The sequence below is a fragment of the Rutidosis leptorrhynchoides genome, chromosome 1, assembly GCF_046630445.1.
Source record: "Rutidosis leptorrhynchoides isolate AG116_Rl617_1_P2 chromosome 1, CSIRO_AGI_Rlap_v1, whole genome shotgun sequence".
NCBI lineage: Eukaryota > Viridiplantae > Streptophyta > Magnoliopsida > Asterales > Asteraceae > Rutidosis > Rutidosis leptorrhynchoides.
Genome location: NC_092333.1, coordinates 568,241,151 through 568,249,249, shown reverse-complemented (window position 1 = coordinate 568,249,249; position 8,099 = coordinate 568,241,151). Strand labels below are relative to the sequence as shown.

The 8,099-nt window shown below is 29.9% G+C and overlaps 1 non-coding gene across 1 annotated transcript; it reads right to left on the bottom strand.

The window, feature by feature from the left end:
• Positions 1 to 2,630: 2,630 nt before the first annotated feature.
• Positions 2,631 to 2,737, bottom strand: LOC139886913 (small nucleolar RNA R71). The gene has a single exon (XR_011772773.1). It is a non-coding gene; the product is annotated as a small nucleolar RNA R71 (small nucleolar RNA).
• Positions 2,738 to 8,099: the final 5,362 nt, after the last annotated feature.

Here is an 8,099-nt window from a genome sequence, read left to right as displayed (position 1 = left end):
GAATCCCTAATTAGTTGGAATATTTCGGGAATAAGGTTAATTTGACGAGCATTTTATAATTATGACCGATGGACTATTATGGACAAAAACCAGATAGGTATCAAATAAACCAGAATAAAGGACAATTAACCCAGAGAAATAAATTAAAATCAAAACGACAACATCATGATTACGGAAGTTTAAATAAGCATAATTCTTTTATCATATTTCTCATCGTACTTTTAATTACTGTCATTTTATTATTCGCAATTTTATATATCGTCATTGTTATTTTTTTACGCACTTTAATTATCGTCATTTATCTTTACGCTTTATTTAAAATCGATAAACCGGTCATTAAACGGTAAAACCCCCTTTTTATAATAATAATAATAATAATACTACTATAATACGAATATATATATATTATATAAATATAGTTGTTAAAAATATAGTACGTATCACTAGCTCCCTGTGGAACGAACCGGACTTACTAAAAACTACACTACTCTATGATTAGGTACACTGCCTATAAGTGTTGTAGCAAGGTTTAGGTATATTCACTCTATAAATAAATAAATAACTTGTGTAAAATTGTATCGTATTTAATAGTATTTCACAGTAAAATTATAACTATTTCGTATACGCCTCGCATAACATCAAGTTTTTGGCGCCGCTGCCGGGGAGCTTCAACAACGCCGAAAGCGAAACGCTATATAAAAATTTTTTTTATTAAGTTTTAATTTCTTTTTGTAAAAATACGTTTTAAATATTAAAAAAACGAAATATATATATTTTTAAGAGTTTGTTAAAAATATATAAAATTATAAAGTTTTTCTATTTCTATTTTAGTTTTTAAAAATTAAGTTTTTATTTATTTTATATAAATAAATTAAAAACAGAAAAATAAAAATAAAAATTAAAAAGTAATCAGGCCACTACACTGTAGCAGCCCAACATCTGAACTGGATCCGAGGGTCATGCGATCGCGTGGAATTAACAAAGAATCCTCATGCGATCGCATGAGGTAACCTGACACGTCAGGTCTGATCATAGTACATCATTAATTACGGAGTATTATTAATTATTATTATTATTAAACCATAATTAGGGTGTAGTTATTTAATAATTAAGTTTCAGTTTATTTTATTTTGTATTTTTAAGTTTCAATTAGTTTTATTATTTAAAAAATTAATACTTTTATAAAATAATAATATAAAAATAATATTTTTATAAAAAATTGTATTTTTATAACTTTAGTTTTATTTTTATATTTCGTATCTTTTTAATCGTTTAATTTATAATTTGTATATTTATCGTTCGTACTTAGTTTTAAATTTAGTATTTACCGTAGTTATTTTTTATTTCTAGAGTTTTAGGCTTTGCCGTAAAATTCCTTAAGTGCTTTTTCTTTAGACTAAGATTTAGGTGCTTTAGAATTTTACGACGTCGCTTATCGCCTTAATATTTTATAGATTTTAGTGCCTTTTAAGTTATTGCCGTTTTGGATATAGAATTCCTTTTAAGCTTTAATACCTTTAGACGCAACTTTTAATTCTTAGTTTTTAGACTTTTAATTTTCGACGCTACATTTTATTATTTTTCGACGCTTAATTTTTCGACCTTTTATTTTTCGACGTTTTTCGACGCGCTCTTTTTCTTTCTTATTTCTCGACGCTCTAGTTTTTAGGACATAGAATTTTCTATTTCTTCTCTAAAATTTCAAAACGAAAAATTATTTTAAGCGGTTAAATTGATAGACATCCAAAATTTTCTGGTTCGTAGTAATAGTTGAATTTGTTAGTGTCAAGTTATGGGCTTCCGATTTAAAGGGTCATGGCTACCTGCTGCATCTATTGGCTATTCGAAACGTGGGCAAAATCAGAAAAGTCTATTAATTTGATAACTTATATAATTTTTATCTTTTATAACTAATAGGATATTCAGTGAATGCACCGAGCAAAACGTTCACCACCTTTCATACGTTCACCACCTGTAACTCGATCAAGACATCTAGCCAATATTGTCGCCGTTGATTTTTCTTTAGAATCATCATCTAGTAATCCAAGTACTCCAACTCAAAATCCTGATAATCCATTTTTTGAACTCAATCTCACAATTGAGAATCCGGAGGATATTCAGGGACAATTCAGAGATCCTGAACCACTAATCATTCCTCCTGAACCACAAATTACTCATCCAGAGATTGTCAAAGAAGAAACCATTAAATCAGAATCCTCTAGTGATTCAGATTCAACAAATTCAATTATGGAAGTAACAGAACCTCTAAGTATGGAAGACCGAATGAGAGCCACACGCACGGGCCAAGGTCACGCCATTATTAAACCAGACATTAATGTGCCAGATTATGAAATCAAAGGACAAATCCTACACATGGTAACTAATCAATGCCAATATAGTGTATGCCAAAAGAAGATCCAAACGAACATCTTCGAACCTTTAATAGGATCTGTACTCTATTCAAAATCAGAGAAGTTGAGGATGAACATATCTATCTCATGTTATTTCCCTGGACTTTAAAGGGAGAAGCCAAAGATTGGTTAGAATCGTTACCTGAAGGGACGATTGATACATGGGATGTCTTAGTTGAAAAATTTCTTAAACAATTCTTTCCGGCATCTAAAGTCGTGAGACTTCAAGGAGAAATAGTTACGTTCACACAAAAGCCAAATGAAACTGTATATGAGGCATGGACAAGATTCAGAAAGTTGTTGAGAGGATGTCCTCAACATGGTTTAGACACTTATCAAATAGTACAAATATTCTACCAAAGTGTCGACGTTACTACACGAAAAGACATCGACATAACAGCTGGTGGTTCCATTATGAAGAAAACCGCAACCGAAGCTCATAAAATTATTGATAACATAGCCTCCCACTCGTGTGACGACCCGGAAATTTCCGACCAAATTTAAATTTATCTCATTATAAATCCGACACAATAAGCAAAGTCTGTATTGTTAAAGTCTCATGATTTTGAACTCTTTTATATATTAAAATACCCTGTGACTATTCCCGATGATTCACGAACAACTAATTGTAAATAGATACATGTATGTTTATATATATATATATATATATATATATATATATATATATATATATATATATATATATATGTGATAATTTGAAATATTAATTGAAATAATATATGAGTTAATTATTAGAAATAAATATGTAAAATAATAGGCGATATAATGAAAACTATTATTAAAAATGTATGTATATATATATATATATATATATATATATATATATATATATATATATATATATATATATATATATATATATATGTATATATGTATGTATATATGTATATAAATATGTATATAAATACTACTTGTAAATATATAAAATAATATTAAATCTATTTGTTTAAAAAATATATAATATATATTTATGTGATAAAACTTGTTATTTAAAACTGATTATATTTGGAGAGAGAGTAAATGGAAAATGATTGATTTCGAGCTTAATTAGTAAATGTCGGTAACACTCGGTTGATGTTTTGTTAGTTTTAATATAGATATTGTACGTGTTCACGAAGGATTGAAATAAAAGTTGAACGGTAAATCGATTACGAGGATTTTAGATTTGTTAAAAGTATTTTTACCTTTTTAAGTTTAAATATTCGTCATCCGTACAAATAAATTGGAACAGAAAATAAATAATTATTAAACCTTTTTAATCAGGTTTCAAACAGTTAATGAGTGAAATAATTAATTATATTTAACCTAAAAGTTTGGGATTTTTAGGAAAACTTTTATATTCTTACCGTTTAGCAATGGACACGATATAATATCCGCTTTAAACTGTCGTCGGTAGATACCAACAAATTGATTTCACGAGACTGAAATAATCATGCTGTGTACTGTGTTACTTTATGATCACTTTTGAATTTTACAAGTAATTTATCTCTTTCTACCTACTACATATTATAAGCATATGCTTATATGGGGCAAAACACACACATTAGACAAAAATCACACTTGTGCATTACTACTACATGTTGGTTTCTATTTCTGCCTTATTTAAAGATCACATTCAATGAAACACCACTCATGAACCATCATCAAAACAATTACAAGTACTCGATGTTTGTCTCTATAATACTCAACAAAACTCACTTTAAACAAGAATTATATTTATGTATATATATAATTGATATACATATACTTATGGAAACCAAGCATCCATCGCTACCGCTATCACCTTGAGAAATTATCACCATACACCACCCATATCATCACCCACGAACTTGCTTCTGCTCAGACGTTTCTACTTCCGGTTCAAGAACAAACCACTTTCATTCCATCACCACTTCACCACCTGTTGAATTACAACCGCCACCACTCGTTGACATCTTTAACCATCACCTTCTTGAACAAAACCTTCATTTACCTGCCACCATTCAACATCCACTTACACGACCACCACCATCTTTCACGTCATCATTCGAGCACCATTTAATGTCTTTGTTCTCTTCTTCATGAACCACATCACCCTTTTGAATCACCATCACCTTGATCATGAGACCCCTCGTGAATTGTTATTACTCGAGACCACCGCTGCAACTATTACCCACCTTCACCGCCATCGTGAATCATAACTTTCCACCATCTTTATCGTGTTTGAGAACCACTCGAACCACCACCTTTTCGATCACTGTAGCTTCAGGTTTTCTACTGTTAAAATAAGGAAAATGATAACGAGGAAGATGATGATGTACATGATGATAGGATGATGATGATGACTTATGATGATGATGATTGGATAAAGATGTCCACCTTCTATTTTGTTTGTGTACTGATCACCATCGACACATATGTTTTTTTAAGTTACAGGTAGTAATATTATTTATTATATTTATTATTATTATTATTATTATTATTATTAAAATTTTATTAAAACAATAAGATTATGGAGAGAGGGATTAAGTTTATAATTTAAAAAGGTGTTAAGATCATAAAAATAATATAGATTAGATAATGGTAATGTTAGGATCATAATACAGATTCAATTTAATGAATCATAAGGTTTAAATGGGTTTTGAAGTGAACTTTATAAATCTATATGTTAAAACAATTAAACAGGGCTTTAATTCAAAAATGAAATGAGTAGTTCAGTGGTTGGAAGGGTGTGAGATAATCGAGAGGTCTGGGGATTGAAACTAGGCGCGTGTAATATTTTTTTTAGTAAAAACTGTCTTAAAATCTCAAGCCCGTTGGGCCGTGAATTTTTAAAAATTTCGTTGGGCTTCCTTTAAACGATACATGGGCTAATTGATGGTTGGGCTTCTATTTGGGTCGAGAGGCTTAATAACAAGAATGATAAATGATAAAAAGAATTAATCAAGTAATAAGAATAGAAAGACAAAATGGCTCAAATGGTTCAGGGTGTTTCAGTTTAATTGAGAGGTCCTGAGTTCGAGTCCGCACTATGGCAATTCTTTTTAAAAGCTTACTTTGAAAGGTAGTCTTATTATTATTATTATTATTATTATTATTATTATTATTATTATTATTATTATTATTATTATTATTATTATTATTATTATTATTATTATTATTATTATTATTATTATTATTATTATTATTATTATTATTATTATTATTATTATTATTATTATCATTATCATATTTATTATCATTATCCTTAATCTAGTAATACTACAATTATTTATTTTACAAAACAACATATGTATATATATATATAAATATATTTTTACATAAGGTTTATAAATATTACATAAATTTTGTGTTAACTAATATTATTAATATAACATTAACTAAATATCAAGTAGGTATTATAATGTATTATAAGTAATAATAAAATTATATATAAGAACATTAATCTTGATACATAACAAAATATATAAACTTAATTAATTTATATTATAATGTGTTAATATATATACATGATATAGGTTCGTGAATTTGAGGTCAACCCTACATTTGTTAAATGACGTCATATGTATTTTTACTACAAAATACATTAGGTGAATTTCATTTGCTCCCTTTTACTCTTTACATTTTTGGGACTGAGAATGCATGCGCTGTTTTTACAACTGCTTTATTAAATGCTTTTGAAATATATTTTGAATCGCGAATACATGAAATGCTTTTATAAATGTTTGACGAGATAGACACAAGCAAAACATTCCTCGAATGAATTATTATGCAGACAGAAGTTCTGCGGATTATTATTGAATTATGTGGACATGATAATTGCCACCATTAAATTATGTGGACATGATAATTGCCATCATTGAATTATGTGGACATGATAATTGCCACCATTGAATTATGTGAACATGATAATTGCCACCAGTTGATGTGAATGTTATATATCGAGAGAATGATTTTTATACACAGGTTATGTGTATGATATTTTGTACATGAGATATGTATACGGTTACTAAAATTTATGAAAATGGATTGCGTACACGAGAAAGGTGTACTGTATTTAAAAGATATCGCATGTACATTACAGGTGGGTATAGGATTCGGGCCCATTTGTACTATGCAACATTTAAATCTTGTGGTCTATCAAAATGATGAATTTTATTGTTTTATGATAAACTTATGAACTCACCAACCTTTGGTTGACACTTTAAAGCATGTTTATTCTCAGGTATGAAAGAAATCTTTCGCTGTGCATTTGCTCATAATACATGGAGTCATTCATGGCATATTTAGGTTAGTACCTCGCAATGGGACCAGATGTTGATGACTTCGTCCAGATGAATTAAGACGGGTCATCACAGTTGGTATCAGAGTGGTGGTCTTAATGAACCAGGTCTTGCATTAGTGTGTCTAACTAGTAGTTGTTTAGATGCATTAGTGAGTCTGGACTTTGACCGTGTCTGCATGTCAAAAGTTTTGCTTATCATTTCGTGTCGAAAATTTCCTGCTTATCATTATTAGGGAATCACTTGCTTATCATTCTTAGTCTAGACACATCTTACTGCCTCTATTCCACAGACAGTGTATAGATAAATTCATATCTTAGCGTATATGTTATTGTTACCTTTGCCTGATAGTTTCCGTAGATTCCTCCGTAACTTATGAGATTCTAGTATTATATATGCATATGTAAATTATGTATTGCAGGGTACTAATCTACATCCTATAATCTATTTCTTATTGAAAATCCTTCATCTAATCATACGAGATGAATCCCTCAACCAGTTCGAGTCCCTCAGATTTCGATAGCTATTCCGATAGTTATTCCGACAGCTATTCCGATATGGATTTCCACTCGAGCTCCAAAAGCAGTGTAACCGGAATGAATCAACCAATTAGCCATCATCTATTCTGGATGAATTGGAGATGGGTTCGTAGTCGATTTAATTAATGTAGACGCGAAGAAGGCGATCCTTTCCACCAACCGAATTTACCTCTTGACGGAGAATCTGAAGCACTTACCGGCGAACCGGTCTGAAACACCATTTTCACCCTCATTTCCCGAATACCACGCCATGATTATATTCTATCTAAAATTCTAAACCTTATTCATTCGCTCGTTCTTACCGACAATCATCCCGGAGTAATCGAAGAAGTCATCGAGCTTCGCGCTCGAGTAATCAATTTGGAGAATATGGTGCAAAATTTACCAGCTTCAACAACATCAATGGCACCAACAGTACCATCAACAATCCATGTCTCAACATCTCATTCTGTACCTCGAGCATAATCATCATTCTACATGACATTCTACATTATTTATCTTCGTTCGGCATGACAATTATGTAATCTCTAATATTTTAGAGATTATATATTCTTGTTCTAACGGTAAATCAAATGAGTTTAATATCATATTAACTCATTAAATCCATGATTATATCTGAAGAAAATATATATTTAAGTATATTTTCATAAAGATTGTAATTAAAAATTCTTTTGTACAAACTGTTAATGGTGAAAATATTTTAACGGGTAGGTAATACCCGAGGAAATATTTAACTTTCGTATTAACATGTTATACTGTACATTCTTTGAATCTGATTCAACAGTCATTTACTATCCGACCTACATCCACAGATATACGAATCCGTTCACCGCAGAATAACTATTTTCATCAAATTTCATATTTGG